Source organism: Diceros bicornis, chromosome 6, assembly GCF_020826845.1.
Source record: "Diceros bicornis minor isolate mBicDic1 chromosome 6, mDicBic1.mat.cur, whole genome shotgun sequence".
NCBI lineage: Eukaryota > Metazoa > Chordata > Mammalia > Perissodactyla > Rhinocerotidae > Diceros > Diceros bicornis.
Genome location: NC_080745.1, coordinates 57,137,163 through 57,154,616, shown reverse-complemented (window position 1 = coordinate 57,154,616; position 17,454 = coordinate 57,137,163).

Sequence of the window (17,454 nt, the reverse complement as noted above, 5' to 3'; positions counted from 1 at the left end):
TTATGTGTATGCTAAAATCACATTTCAATGTGGTAAGCTTTGCTCCTGGATTTGTCACTAACTAGCTGTAGGAACTTGGGCAAGTTGCTTCACCTCTCCAAATTTCCCTGTAGCTTGTAAATTCTATGTGTTAAATTGACAGATATGTGCAATACTTTTATACGTATGTTCCCGGAGAGAGTATATAGACTTACACATTCATAAATATTATACCTTTACAAAAAGCAACTTTTTTGAAACAAGAATAAAGATTTATGTATGAGACAAACCTGAATCCTGTTATAACTATAATTTCTTTTCAGAAAATAGTTTAAGAAAATTGGTGTGTTAGTTATCTATTTCTACTTAGCAAATAGATATATGGCTTAAAACAACACATTTATTATGTCATAGTTTCTGTGGATCAGGAGTCTAAGCACAGCTTAGCTGCTTTAGGGTATTAAAAAGGCTACAATCAAGGTGCTGACTGGGGCTGCTGTCTTATCTGAAGCTTGGCTGGGGAAGGATCTGCTTCCAAGATCATGTGGTTGTTGGCAGCATTCAATTCATTTCAGGTTGTTACACCGAGAACCGCAGTTTCTTGTTAGCTGTTAACCAGAGGGTGCCCTCATTTGCTCGCCACTTGGCTCTCTTCACAGGCCAGCTCACAATATGGCAGTTGGCTTCTCCAAAGCCAGCAAGACTGTTTCCTAGCAAATTGGATTACAATGTTATATAATATATTCATGTACATCCTGTCACATTTGCTGTATTCCTTTGGTTAGAAGCAAATCATAGGTCCCAGCAATACTCAAGGGGAGGGGACCATACAAAGCTTGAGCACCGGGAAGTTGAGATCATGGGGACCACCCTAGAGTCTATCTTCCACAATTGGAAAATTACAAAATGTATGTGAGCAGTAGAGTTGGGTGAAATTCTAGGAGCCAACCCATCCTCAAAACACACGCACGTATAAACCTTGCAACAAGGGAAGGATCCTGCTTCTCTCTTATTCTCCATTTCAAAGGATGCTGCCATCCATAGCTCAGTCCATAAACCTAGGAGATATCTTTGACTCTTTGCTTTCTCTAGCCAGTCCACCCCCAATCCAATCAACCAGTAAGATACCAAACATGACCCTTCTACTTCCATTGTTTCCCCATCATTCCCAGTTACCACTATCTTTCCCACAAACGTTGGTTGGCCACACCTCTCAACTGGCCTTCCAGATTCCACTCTTGCCCTCTTTTATGATCCACTCTTCATACAACAACCAGAGCGCTTTTCTTATAACATAAATCAGATCATGTTATTCTCTTGCTTAAAATCTTCCGTTGGCTTCCTATTGAATGTAAGTAAAGTCCAAACTCTTTATCTGACCTATACATAAACTAGACCCTACATAAGCTGACTTCTGCCTGTTTCTCTAACCTCAGCTGTTCTATTACATTTCTCTTTATGTGCAACTTACTTGTTTAATTTGTTATAATGACATGTATTTTAGATTTCATAATCTAAAAATAAGTTAAAGTAAATAAAACTAGTGTTATTAAATAATCTAACAAAGAATACAATACCGCTTGAACAGGGTAAAGTAAGTTTTAATAAAGCTAAGCATTTGAGGCTAAATTTGTTTTGAATGAAAAAAATAATATTTAGCAATTATGGCTTTATGGATGATCCATTGCATCATGTATCAGATAATTTGATCCAAAATGAGATATCCTAAATTAGATGAACTTTTGAAATAATATAAAATTCCAACTTAAACTACTAATATACATTGAAGCTTAAAAAAGAGAACAGGTTTATCCACAAAGTGGTGAGTTTCATTATTTGGGGAGGGGGGCAGGAAACATTTATTATATATATGGCTTATTAGTTGAGCTTAACCAAATTTGAAGTTGTAATATCATGTCCACAATAAAATTTGAAAGTAGGATTACACATTTATACAAGTTAATTTTTTTACATTTCTTATTAGTTAAAACCAGGAAAATTTACTTTGTAATTATCTGGGTCTGAATTATTCAGTTATCATAGACTACCCAAGCCACCTGGGCATGTTCACCCAGATGAGATATAGTGGGAGAGCACAGCCTTAAGAAATAGACAGAGTGGAATGGAATCTGAATTCTACAGCTCAGTAGCTGAATGACTTTGTTCAGTATATTCAAACTTTCTGAGCCTCAGTTTCCTTATCAGTAAATGGATAACATTACTTACCTCTCAGTGTTATTTTAAGGATTAAATGAGGCAACTTATTTATTGGCACATTGTAGGTAGTCAGTATATGTTATTTTCCCTTTTTTCATCACTGCTTGGCTAATCAATCCAAAAGTACCGTAAATTGATCTACTTCCCATTTTTATTCCCATTATGTTAGACCTAGGATCAATGTGGGAAGAAGAAAAGAACTAAAAAAGTATCATCAAGGGCTAACCCGGTGGCGTAGTGGTTAAGTACGCGTGCTCCACTATGGCAGCCTGGGTTTATGGGTTCAGATCCCAGGCACGGACCTACACCGCTCATCAAGCCATGCTGTGGTGGCATCCCACACACAAAATAGAGGAAGATTGGCACAGATGTTAGCTCAGAGACAATCTTCCTCAAGCAGAAAGAGGAAGATTGTCAACAGATGTTAGCTCAGGGACAATCTTCCTTACCAAAACAACAACAACAACAACAAAAAGTATCATCAAGGCAGAATCATCAAGACTTGTCTGACGTGGAGGAAGAATGAGATGGAAGCCACACATGAGACTAGGATTTCTGTTGGAAGTGATAAGTTACACAGGAATGCTGAAGGAATTTGTGTTCGTTTGTGGACAGGTAAATCGTGGAAAATGATAGGATACTTTTTGGTAAATGATATTATTTACTTATTGAATATCTATGCTGCTGTTCCCCTCCCCTGCGTTTTGAATGTAATGAATATTAATTTGAAATAAAAAATCTGTGTGGCTGTTCAGGGTATTTTAGAAAAATTAATTGTCAAGTGTTGAATGCAACGCAAATGCATTACTTGTATTTCTCACCAGAACTAGTTATCTCATCAGACAAGTATTCTCTCACTATTATTTCACTTCCAAAGCAATGAGGCCTTTTGATTTTTTCAGATTACTTTTGAGAGAAAAGACATTGCAGTTACTTGCAATTTAATGAAGAAAATTCTTTTATAGCTTCTCACTTTGGGATGCTGTTAGATTGTGTTGGCATGATGTAAGGAGAATATTATATTTATAAGTTCTACAAACTCTTGGTTTTAATGTTGTCATAGATTCTAAAATATCACTGTATACTTTGTATTATGGAGAGGCACTGTTTCATTAACTTAGCCTGACTTAGTTAATAACCTACCAAAACAAACTCAGTGAAAACTCTTTCACTTTCTTTTTTAACCCTGAAAGCAACAGCTTATTCCTTGGTTAACCACGGTGTGAGATAATAGGAAATACATATTGGTCTCTGCCCCCAGTTCTTGGTACAGAGCTCATAAAACCCTTGTAATTTCCTAAGTGATAAGAGCACTAGAAGCATCTTTTGTTTGAGATGACTCTAGGTGGGTTCCTGGATGGCACTTGAATGGTGGCTGGTTATCAGAAAGACCAAGCCATGATTAGAAGCTTGGAATTTTCAGCTCCACCTCCTATCCTCCAGAGAAGAGAGAGGGGCTGGAAATGGAGTTAATAATTGATCATGCCTATGTGAGGAAGCCTCCATGAAATCCCAACAGTATGGGGTTCAGGGAGCTTCCAGGTAGGTGAACATATCCACCATGGAAGGGTGATGCACCCCAATTCTATGGGGACAGAAGCTGCTGTGCTCAGGACCCTCCCAGACCTTGCCCTATGTATCTCTTCATCTGGCTGTTCATCTGTATCCTCTATCATATCCTTTAATAAACTGGTAAACTTAAGTAAATGTTTCCCTGAGTTCTGTGAGCTACTGTAGCAAATTAATTGAACCCAAAGATGGGTCATTGGAACCTCCCATCTATATCTGTTGGGTCAGAAGCTCAAGTTATCACCTGTGCTTGTGATTGGCATCCGAAGTGTGTATGTTGGGGGGGCTGTCTTGCGGGACTGAGCCATTAACCTGTGGGATCTGGGTTATCAGCTGGTAGATAGTGTCAGAATTAAGTTAAATTGTAGGACACCCACCTAGGGATGGAGAGAATTTCTTGGTGTGGGGAAAAACCTCCACATATTTGGTGGCCAGAAGTGAAATATTCTGTGTGAGTAGTAAAGGAGACTCACAGGGAAGAAACACACAGTAAGGAAGAACTGGGTTTTTTCCTACAAAGAAAGTAGACTGAACTGAATTTTTCAATACACATGGACACTCAAATTTTCTCTTCCATTTGGGTTTACTGACAGGTAGGGTGACCAACTGTCCCAGTTTGCTCAGGACTGTCTGGTTTTAGCACTGAAAGTTCCATGTCCTTGGAAGCCCCTCAGCCCTGGACAAACCAGGACAATTGGTCACTCTATCATGTTTGTTAGGCAAAAATATTTATTGAGTACCCACTGTGTGCCAGGCATTAGAGTTTCAGTGGTGAGCAGAACACACACTGTCCCTACCTGCATGGAACTTAGAAACATGCAACTAGTCCATTCATATCACATGGAAGTACAACAAGGTGAGTGAGCAGGTGGGGTAGACCTGGCTTTGACGGTGGTGATTACTATTTTTAAAAATTTTGTTTTCTAATTGGTTACTGCTGTTATGCAGGAAAGTCCTATTGATTTCTATATATTGATTTTGTATCCTGCCAATGTGTTTAACTCTCTAAAACTTGTAATATATTTTAGATGCTCTTAGATTTTCTATATTACACGGTTGTATTGTCTGTGACAATTTTTTTTTTTTTAATTCTTTTGTATCTTATTTTTCTTATCTTATTGCACTGACTAGGACTTCCAGAATGCTATTGAATAGAAGCAGTGACAGTGGACAGCCTAATCTTTTTCCTCACTTTAAAGGGAAAATTCTACATTTTATCACTATGATATTTGATGTGTTTTTTGGAAGATAACCATTATAAGGTTAAATTTTCCTTCTGTTCTTATTTGCTAAAAGTTTTATTAGAAATTGCTGTTGAATTTTATTGAGTATTTTTTCTGCATTAAGACAATTAGAAACACTTTCCCTTTATTCTGTTAATAAGATGATTTACGTGACAAATTCCACATATTCTTGGAATAACGCAAGTTGTCTGTGATACCATGTATGTGCACGCACATTGTTGGGCTCAGTTTGCTAACGTTTTATGTAGGGTTTTGCATTTTTGTTAAGGTATGAGATTAAGCTGAATTATTCTTGCTGATGCTGTCCTTTTCCAGTAGATTCTTGTGTATCAATTAGCTTTTGCTGCATTAAAAAAAAAAACCCACTTGAAAACTTAACTGCTTAAAATACAAAAATTTATTTTACTTGAGTCTATGTCAGCTGTCGGTGGTTTTTCTGGTCAGAGCTCAGTCAGGTGGCAGCTTGGCTGGAGCTGGATGATCTCAGATAGTGACACTGACATGTCTGATGCTTGGCAGGATGGTTGATTTAGGAAGCCTCAGTTCGGAAGGCTTGTCTCTGCTCCGTGTGGTCTCTAAACCTCCAAGAGTCTAGCCCAAATTGAAACTTTTTCACATGGTGGTCTCAGGGTTCCCAAGAGCAGCAAAAAAAACGAAGTCCAAATATACAGACACTGTCAAGTCTCTGATTGTGTCACATTTACTATTGTCCCGTTGGCCAAAGCAAATTACATGGCCAAGCCTAAAGACACATGAGAGGATAACACAAAGGATGGGAATTATGGTGGCCCTTTTAACATCTTGACTCTTCCCTAATTCTGAGATGGTTCTAGGGCTTCCAACACCAAGGACTGAGAATTTCCTACAATCACTTTCCATCACTCCATAGCCTGACTACTAGACCAAACTAAGACCTCTTTAAGCAGCTACTGGTATGGAGAGTGGCAGGAAAGTTTTATCAAAGATACGCAGATAGCAGTTAATAAAACAATAAATGTACTGTAGTGCTTGGCATCTATCTTTCCTTCCTTTCTTACTTTCTGAGTGCTTATAGGGTACCTATTATGTGCCAGGCATTATGCTAGGAATTCGGGATAAAGTGAGGATACATAGTTAAGATTTGGGGCAAACAAAGGGACAGAGAACTACAGGCTAGAAAAAACTCTTGATGAAGGACAGGGGTGGACATATAGAAGAGGGTGAAGCTTTGTATGTGAGAAGCTACATAATTAGTAAGAATTTTAAAATCTTGTTATTTTGGCATTATCTATAAAAAAAGTGCATCTACACGATTGGTCATATAAGACATTAATTGTAGTATAGTATTGTTTGAAAAAAACAAAACATTGGAAACAGTATAAGTATATGTGAGTAGGGAAATGATTATATAAGTTATGATACATCCATATTATGGAATACCATGAATCAGATGAAAAGAAAAAAGTAGAATGATATGGATTGATGTGGTAAGACAGTAACATATTGTTATCAGAAAAAAGTAAGTTTTATAAGAATATATGTAGTATATTATTTTGTTAAAAATCTATATGTGAACATATATTGTGTGTGCATGTGTGAATATGGAAAAAACACCAGATTTGAAATGGTAACTGTCTCTGAGAAGTGAGATGAGTGGGAGGATATGATGGGACCTTTTTTACTTTATATATATTTTGTGTACAATTTTGATTTTTGAAAAAGAACATGTATTGCTTTGATAATTGAAAAGTCTTATTAGAACAGCACTAGCGAGAGGATCGGTGATTAGGATGGGGGCCTAATCCCAATGCCCACCTCAGAAATACTGGGATAGTCGGGCAATCCGTCAAGACTCTTATTTGCATGGAGGACTCTATTCTTGGGATAAATTGTGAAGGGACTTTGAAGCTGATAGTCAGATGCTAGGATACTTGAGTCATAGCTCAACAGAGAGGAGATAAATAGTTTCCCAACCTCTGGGATCAGTATGCCTCCAGGAAGGTGGAGCATGTACTCTGAGGAGAAAAAATATATTTATAAGTGCTTGATACATGGATTGTGGTGAATCTTAAGTCGTCTCTTCCACCTCCATCCCGACTCTACACAGCTTTTACCAAGTCCCTCCTCTGAAGGGGCTAGGCTAAAGAGACAGGCCATCCTAACAGCTTAAAAATTACTATAAGTGACCACTTTCTCAGGCCTCAAAGACTGGATAAAAATATTGTCCAAGCTTCTAGAACTTCTTCAGTGATGGCAATAAGGGTAGTAAGGCCCAGCACCAAAGGCACTGGAAGGCATGGCCACGGTGTTGGGGTGCAGTGGAGTTCCAGGCACACGTTAAAAGAAGCAGTGCAGAATGACAATAGCCAAAGAACCCACCAGAAGGGCGTACACTGGGAAGTAGAGGGTGTCAAATTTGACACTAGTGGATGGACACTAATGCCCTTGTACTTATGACCCGAGCCTCATAGATGCCAAGACTAGTATAGCTCAGAGGAACAAGAACTAGGGTGGTGGAGAACCTTAAGGCACAATCACCATCAACAATGCAGTTATTGTAACAGGAATTCCTGCGCCCTCCTTTGTACTCCCAAAGCACTTTGTTAGTGCCAATCGGAGTTGCTCATGTCAGCCTCTGTCTCCTCCATTAGAAAGGAGTCCTGGGAGGTTGGAGACCATAGTGTGTCTAGTCTTTTGTATTCTTTCATATTTGTGTCCCCATCGCACTTATTCCAGTGTGTGTTCAACACGTTTATTGAATTGAACGATGAGCCTGAACTGATGTTTTGTAACGACAGAAGCTACAAAATTAGACCAAAACTAGACTTACCCCCAAACAAGGATTTATACAAATCGTAGCAGTTCTACTTGAATCAGGACCAGATATAGAAATAAGGAGTTTGGGATAATACAAATTATTTCTTTAAAAAGTTAGTCTTCAAATCCACGGGGAAAGAAATATATTGTATTTTGTCCTGAGTGGTGATTAGGAATAGCTACGGAAAGTAGCTGTGGGTGAACTGTTACATGACAGTGACAACGTGATTGAATTCGGAATCCAGAGGGAGAGGAAAAATAAGAAAAAAATCCATTAAGATGCTTAATTTTAAAAAGGAAATAACACTAAATTGCTAGACTGAAATAAATACCTGTAGTTCATTTAAAAAAATAATACAAAGACTTTAAAAATACCTTCTTTAGAAACGAATGTCACCAATTTTACAAATTAGACCTTGGAGGAAAAATCATGTGTTGTTCACTAGAGCAGTAAACGAAATCACTGGAGGAAAAGGGGTTTCATGGGAGTAGGGAAACATTCCACAAACGACAGAAACAAGAAAGCATAGAACTTCTGTCAGATCAAATTCATTTCAGAAATGAGGCAGAAATTCAAGGATCCAATAGAACAGGGAATGCCATTTTAATATGAACCATCTCTGAGTGACTAGGACTCTATGGAATAAGTCACTCAAGCTGCAAGATCAAGGAATACTGAATCCAGCATAAACTACTTGGAAATCGTTCTGTAAGGAGAAATCACACCTGAAAAATGCCCTAGGAATCTTCGTGGGGTTCCATGTATCTACAGAGAAGGGAATATATGGGTTTGGTCGATATTGATTATTAGCCTTTTACTAGATTGAACACCACAGACGATCCTAATGTTGACATTTCGTGAAACTGAGGACAACGTTTCATCAAGGGCGGATAGTTGTCTTTGAGACAGAAAACATGCAAAGCTAAATGGGTGCCTTTTATGGGTAATAAGTACATAGGGAAATCCTATTCAACATCTTTGAGAATGACCTGGAAAGGCAAAACCTCCAAAATTTCAAATAACACTAAGCTCCTCTGAGCAGTGAAATACAAGATGCTCTTCAATCATGCCATGTGAGCCACCATAAACACCACCCAGGAGCCTCAGTGTAGGCAAGGGTCAGATAAGACACACGGATAAAAAATAATCTGGTTTATACTTTAAAGATGTTGGGTTTAGGCTTTAAAGACGTTACTCACTGCTAGTAAGATATGATCAAAGAAAAAGACCTACAAATTGAATTATCCTAGACCAGCGGTTCTCAAATCTTTTGGTCCCAGAACCAAAAAATTAAAATTTATTGAAGATTCCAAAGAGCTATTTATTAGTTCATTTAAAAATTACAGTAAACCCATTACATGTTACTATAAATAAAACAATTTCAGTTAACTATACTTTCCAAATTAAAAAATTAGTGAAGGGGCCGGCCCCGTGGCTTAGCGGTTAAGTGCGCACACTCCACTACTGGCGCCCTGGGTTCGAATCCCGGGCACGCACTGACGCACCGCTTCTCCAGCCGTGCTGAGGCCGCATCCCACATACAGCAACTAGCAGGATGTGCAGCTATGACATACAACTATCTACTGGGGCTTTGGGGAAAAAAAAAAAGGGATGAGGATTGGCAATAGATGTTAGCTCAGAGCCGGTCTTCCTCAGCAAAAAGAGGAGGATTAGCATGGATGTTAGCTCAGGGCTGATCTTCCTCACACACACACAAAAAAAAATTAGTGAGAAGAATGGAATTGTTTTATTTTTGCAAGTCTCTTTAATGTATGACCTAGGAGAAAAGAGTGGATGATTATTGTTGCTTCTGCATTCAAGCTGTTACAGTGCTGTTTTGATAGAAGCAGATGAAGAAAATCTGGCCTCACACAGATCTATAGTTGGACAAGGCATATATTTTCATAGCCTTTTTTAGATAATTGTGGATACTCTTCTCTGATACTACACTAAAACTCATCAAGTGGTGGCTTTTTCTAGAGGTTACTTGCAACGTGGAACCATATTAATTATCTGAAACTACATTAATTATCTTTTCATGTTCTGTTACATTAAAGTCCATTGGTTTACCTTGCACTTTGAATTTTCTTAAAAATTTAAACCTGTGCATAATTTGTGTAACATAGTGAATTATTCATTTGGAAATTATTGATTGACTGAGTTCTGCAGATCTTTCAAATGTTGATGTTTCCTTCTACAATATAAAAATATGTATTTATTAATATCACCATGGATCTCATCAGAAAAGTCTTTAGGCATTGAGAAGCTGTCCAGTTCACAGTGAGTGATACAAGTTTTCCAAAGTTCTAATTTTTGCTTGAAGATGAAAATTTTATCATTGGCAACAAATACCGTCAGTTTTATTTCTTTGAAGTGACAGGCTCACTTCATTCATTTTGGAGAAAATTCTTGCCAAATACTATAGCCATATTCTGTCAGGTATTCTTTCAAGTGAAACTGGTGTTCCGTGAAAAAAGCAGAGAGTGTAGCTCATAACTCAATTACATGAGTGCTTTTCCTCATGACAGCCTTCATATTTATCATGTAGCAGAAGTTATTTATGTAGTTCTCATTTTGTCATACAGGATATTAAAAAGATGTGTTCTCAAGGATTAAAACTTAATAAGATTAATAATTTTTACTGCTTCATCTAGGACATTCTTAAGTGAAATTGGCTTTTTTTTAAACTATGAGTGTATGGTGGTGAAGAATACAATGATCACTAGAGTTAAGGGGCCAGCAATTTTACCACCATTGCTTTTGCATCGTCAATGCTAATCCAGCAAAGTAACACATGCGAATAATTTCTCAGTATTATTATGAAAATAGTTTTTACTTTGCTGACCCTCTGAGAGGGTCTCAGGGACACCAGGGCTTGTGGACCACACTTTGAGAACCCCATTCTTAGGCTGATCCCTGAATACATTGCCTCGCCTTAGATAGCTAAGAAAATGCTCTGTCTCATCAGCCTAGTATTGGAAATTAAATACAAAATATCTCATAAAAAATTAAATATCTGCTTCTCTAAAAATGTGACTTCTGTAGCTGAAACACTTTTCTTTGCACACAAGGAAGATTATGTGGAGACTAGTAACTATAATTATTCAGGATTGGAGGAACCACCTATAAGAGAAGAAAGACTAAAATAATTAGGATCTTACTTTGGAAAGAGAGGGGATTTGTCTAAAGTTTTAAAAGGCCTGATTTAATTTGATTGGCATTTATCAAGCACCTATAGAGTTCTATGTGTCATATAAAGAGGTGTATATCCAGGTCCCTGCTCTTATAAGAACTAAAGTGTACTTGACAAGGCAGGATATATAACCGTAATAAGGGAAATGAGAATTCAAGAACTAAATGGAGATACAGGACAATAATATCAGAATCACCACGAGGTAACATGTGATGCAAAGCTAAATGGGCAAATGGTCATGGCTCTGAAGTGTTGGGTGTATCTCATCAGTCCTAGCATTGAGCTGTATCCCACTGTCCTACCACCAAAAGCCCACCCCCAGCCCCACTCCCCCAGTCCTGCCACCAGTGAGATCTCAGTCCAGCTGGATGGAAGGAGCTTTTCTTGACTGGTACGGCAGAGTACTTTATGGAGCTCTTAAATAGCATTTGTTCCTGCTGTTTTCTTTGATGTTCTCAGACTCTAGGGTATTTGCAGGCTGTATTTCATAAGCTGCTTGAGGTGACATTCTTTTCCTTGCTCTGGTGAAAGCCTGAACATTTAAATTGAGAGGATTATGCCAATGGCATGGATGGTGCTATAGATTGAATGTCTGTGTCTCCCTAAAATTTATATATGGAAACTTAATCCCAATGTGATAGCATTTGGAGGTGGAGCCTTTGGGAGGTGATTAGGTCATGAGGGTGGAGCCCTCTTGAATGGGATTAGTGCCCTTATAAAAGGTATCCCAGAGAGCTCCCTTGGCAGAGCTCTATTCTGGCATGTGAGGACGCAGTGGAAAGATAATATCTATGAACAGGAATGCAGGCTCTCACCAGACACTGAATCTGCTGGTACCTTGATCTTGGACTTCTTAGCCTCCAGAATATAAGAAATAGGTGTTTGCTTTTTAAGCCACCCAGCCTATGGTATCTGTTGTAGCAGCCCAAATGGACTAAGACTGGTGGGGAAGGAAGAAGCCAAAGCAGGTGAGAGGAAGTGATTACTGAAGATGGAGATGGGGCTAAAGTGGGTGAGGAAGAGCCAGGGAAGTGGTAGGACTCCAAGCGGGCTGCTGTGGGGCACCTCAGGAGGCTTCCTTGTGCTTTTAAGTGACTAACATTTATGTAGCTACCACTATGTGCCAGGCACTGTGTAGAGAGAGCCCTAGCAACAAGGGCATAGTTCTTGCTCCAAGGACCTTCTTGAACTGTTTCTAAATTCTGTTATTTAACTTTCTCACTATGCATGTCTTTTTTTTTTTTTTTTTTTTTATTACAACTAGCTGGAAAGCTCTCTTTTAATACTCTGCATACTCCACAGTGCCTATACTATGTCCTCTACCTAGATGGCAATCCCCATATTGCTTTCTAAAATATCTTAGGTTCACAAAGAGTTGATGAGCTTTTAGAGTTAGAGGCAAAGAACCCAAGATTACTCTAAGGGGACCCTGAAGCTCAACTGGGAAGGTTCAGAGGATATATAGTCTAATGCTCCTAGTCTTGAAGACAAAGGAGAAAATAAATAAAACAAGTTTACAGACAGGTACTTTTGCAAGTGGAATGCTTTGAAAAGGTCTAAGTCAGGGCAGATCTTCATGCTGTGGAACAGCAAGTATGTCAAAATCTGATTAAAAGTTCTCACCAAAGTTTTAGTTGAGCACTTGGTTGATTTGTCAATGTGATGATAAAATGTCTTAGGCAGGCTGCCCTGGGAGGCTGTCCTGAGTTTCCCATGGACTGTAAACAGGACCACCCTAATGGGAAGAGAAGAAAGGATATGAGGGCAGAAGTAGAGAGGGAGGAGGACGAGAAAGCAGGAAAAGCGACTGAGGCTGAGTGTGAAAGAGAGAGGTGGTTTTCCAGTGTATGTACAAAACCAAAATGGAATCCAAACTTTTACTCCATCCTGCCAGCTCTCTGCAGCTTGTGTATCTTCTAATTACCCCATCTGTGAAGTCGGAAGGCCTCTCACCCTGTTGGCTGACTATTCGCTAACTCCATGAGTGGCTTATTTGGCCCATTCATGGCGGCACAACTTGGAATTAAGGGTCTTGTCTAAGAACTAGGATTCTTATCTTTCCATGCGTGTTTGGGAATGGGTGAGCCTACCGGGAATCTATTTACATGAGTGTTTCTAGTAAGATGGAAAGGAATTTTTCTCAAGAAAGAGTTGAGGTGGACACACTGGGTTCAAGGAAAAGAGATTGAGGTCAAATTTGTATTCATTTTGAATATAGATAGAGGTATACCAGGGTGATTTTAAGGAAACTTAAGATGGCAAGTGTAAAAAGATGAGTTAACTGGGAGGTATTTTCAATATATTTAACTAACAAAGGACAGTATCTGGAGTACGTATATAATTATTTTTCTTTTCTTTTTAGTTTCACTGATAGCTGAATACCATATGCAAAGCCTGTGTGTGTATGTGTGTGTTTGTATGTGTGTGTGTGTGGCAAAGGTTGGATTTGAGGATTAAAAGTAAAGGCGGACAATATATCATGAAATGAAAGGGAGACAAGTGCATGGTGGAATATCTGGGGTGTCACAGCAGTCTGGACAGTGGGCCCATAGCAGGGCAGCACTAAGGGACAGACTGCCCAGAAGCATTATTTCCGTGAACTGTGAGATGCCTCATCCGCTGATTCCTGATCTCTGGGGGAGAGAAGTGAGGGGGAAGTGAGTCTGTGAGGCCTGAGGAATCCCAGGATCCAGCTATGAACGTGGTGAGGACCTCACTGTGGGAGAGCCCTGGACAGTCAGTAGGATGAATGTAAACAGGTGCTGGGTACTATGGGGCATGTGTAGGATGTGTAGAGCAATGCGAGTATTTGTCAGTCAGCGACTCAGCAGGAAACAGAGGGCACACTCAAGTTGGGTAATTAAGGAGAGTTTAATAAAAGATTGATTTCAACCTTTTAGGGAATGTGACAAGGAATGGTGCAGGACTCTGGAGCCTTAATAGTGGTGAGCGTTTATCATTACCAGGCCTGAAGGGACAGGGTGAGAAACCAATTACCAGAACTTACAGAGAGAGAAGTAACAGAGAGGGCTGCCGGACAGCAGCTGGGGGGATGTAGGTTTTGGCAGACACTGTGGCCCTCAATTTCCCTGTTAGTACACACTTTGCCTTGGGGTTGGCCCAATCCAACTGATGCTGGAGGGCAAAGGAGTCTGGTTAATGCAGATCTGCACAGATTAGGCTACAGGGGCACAGAGCAGAGTGGAGAAGAGAAGAGAGTGGATCTGGAGAAGCAAACAGAGATACCAGCACAGAGTACATTTCTAGGCTGATCAATATGGCTTTGCATCTTCCTCCAACAGTGGGGCTCCACCTCTCCCATATACGAACAGAGGAAAGATGGGGGGTTGTGGCTCAGGTGCCTGGTGTGGTCATCATTTATTTTTTTGTAAAAGAATACTGTAGTGGAGGAAAACTAAATTTCCCTCTACCCTTCTGAGTGCTTAGGTGTGACCCTTGTGATAAAAGACAAATTAACAAGAGAAAAACAAATAGAAGTTTATTAACATGTATACCTCATGTATACATGAGAGATAGAGAAAAAAGAGTTAACTCCTTGAGGTGGCTTAGAATTCAGTCTTAAATACCATCTTAATAGAGAAAGGAGCGGGGGGAATGTAGGCCTCTTGGAGAGTAAATGATTTTTAGGAAAGATGAATGGGCCCTTAGACTAGATGGGAGGGATGATAGTTTGTGGCAAATTTTGTGTGGGTATGGTGTCCACTTCTAATCTCCTCTCCTGTGATAAGAGTCAATCTTCCCTGGTCGATAAAACTCCTGGGGAGAGAATTTATGACAGACAATTGAGTTCCTTTTGGAGGATCTGTCTTTAGGTAGATAAGGTGAGTTCAGAGAAAGCCTTTCCCCGAATTTGCTATTTTTTAAGTGCCTACAGCTTAAAATAATCATTATACCAAAGCATCATATTTTGGGGTAGCATGTCCTGAACTCCCACAGTCATATTTTGGGGTTGTATATTGTGCCACCCTTCAATAGTTGTTTTTTTTTTATCTTTTAAAAAATAATGTTTCTCGTTCATTGTTATAAAAGAAATACATGCTTGTTGCAGAAAATCTACCAAATACGGAAAGATATAAAGAAGGAAACAAACCACAGTGGTAATCCTATCACCCAGAGATAATAACCATTTGCATTTTGGTGTACATCCTTCTAGTGTTGTTTTCTGAGTGTGTGTATGTGTGTGCATGTGCAAAAGTGTGTATGTGTTATATATCTGCAGATTGATTAAAAATAATTGAACAAATTACAATATTCATTATACCATGCAACTTGTAGGCATAGGTCAAAAATCTTATGTTTGTACCACTTTTCTTGGTAGCCTTAAGGAAATGAAGGGACAAATCCCGATTGTCACTTTACCTGTCGATGGTGATTTGCTACAATGAATTAGACTGTAGAATTGATGGGTGCAGTGTGGCATGAGGGGCACACATTAAACATTTGTAAGAGTAGAGAAATGACTTTAAGAGTTTCTTCACACATAGGTTTTGATTATATGTTCATATATAACTTAGTTATTGAATAATTCATTTTTGTAAGTACCCATTTCTTTTTGAATAATTTTGCATTTTAAAAATTAAGATCTATCATATGTGCAATTTATATCCTGCTCTTTTCACTTGCCATTACATGTGACTGTTTTCCTGTCGTTAAATCTTGTGTGAGAAGTACTGTCTTCCTATCCACAGTCCCTGGAAGGGACAGCCCTGATTACCACCTGACCCTGCTCACCTCTCAACCGTTTTAGTCATAGCTGATTGGACCAGAGGTAGGCATCTGACACAAGGGGGAAAGCCATAGGTCCAACTACAGCAATTAATTAGTCTCTCTCAAGAATTTAGTCTGAGAGACACATGCTGTGATGAACATCTTCTTCATAAATTTTCGTGTATGTATATGATTATTTCCTTAGGGCACATTCCAAGAAGGTCAATTACCTAGTCAAAAGGATGGGCAACATTAAATATCTTGACAGATATTGCCAAGTTACTCTCCAGGAAAGCTTTATGTGCATCTTCATGCATTGTAAAATGCCTTGCTGACAGCCCCTTTCAATTTGCATTAGGATAGAAATGTTAATTTATTTAAGAGGGCATTCGTTAACATGATTCTGATAAAAAGGTGGTAATGAGAGCCCACAAAAGGGGCTTGGTCAGGCTGTGTGTTTCCCTATATTGATCTGTGTACATTTTTTAAAAACTTTAATGGAGACCAAGTGGCTTGAAAGATCAGCTTCAAGTAGTTGCCATGGGATCTAGGTTGGGGAGGGAATCTGTGGCACTAGGAAGAAAGAAATGGAGTGTGAAGATGCCCCTGCAAGGAGGCAGACAGGTTTTGATGGATACATTGGGAGAGTAAGGAGGCAGCGGTCATCAGCTTTCCATGAATTTACTCTTTGCCTCTCTATCAGAGTTGGAAGGACCAAAGGGCAGTCCGTTTCCCTTGCAACATTTAGCACAGTGGGGATACTTAGCAAAGTTTTTTTTTTTTTTCATTTTGTAGCTGAGGAGAAGAAATGATGTGATATTTGAGAGGGAAGAGTATTCTTTTGGTGACGCAGTCTGAGGCCTGAGCAGCCTCGCTCATGGCTACTGTGGAATGGAAGCAAAGGTTTTCTGAATGCTGGACCAGAGGTCTGCAAACTACGGCCCACACACTGTGAGCGAAGAATGGTTTTTGTATTTTTAAATAGTCGAAAAAATAGGAGAAGAAGATTATTCCATGATATGTGAAAGTTTTATGACATTCAAATTTCAGCATCTGTAAATAAAGTAATTGCGCAGTTGAGTAGTTGTGACAGAGACCGTATGGCCCACGAAGCCTAAAATATTTATTATCCGGCCCTTCACAGAAAAAGTTTGCCTACCCCTGAGAGAGAAGAGTAGCTTCCATTTCTGGAACACGTACTATGTGCCAAGTACTATAGAAATAATTTTACATGCATTTTCTCATTTGATTTTCACAACTCTTATTGTTAAAGGATAAACTGAGGCATATTTAAAATTGTTAAGAGTTTATTTGAGCAAAAATTGCTTCGAGCTGGGCAGGATCCAATCTAACAGATAGAAAGGAGCTCTGAGGAGCCGTACAAAATGAAAGACTTTTATAGGCAGAGAGAACAGAAACAAGGAAATTATACTAGGCAAAAAGCGGGTTGGTTATTGTAAGGTTACTTCCTCTAAGGGATGGCAGAGGTCTATCATGCAGATTATCTAACTAGTGCTCATCAGGCAATTTCTGATTGATTGGTTTAAGATTCCATTTCTGAGAGAGGCGAAACTGTAATTAAGTTAAGTCTTGGTTTGGTCATGTGGGGTCCAGCATAAGTGACTCCATTTTAGGCCTGTCGTTTTTAACACTATGAAATAGTGGATATATCGTTTATCCACATTTTACATCTAGGAAAACTGAGGTTTTAAGAAGTTAAGTTTTCC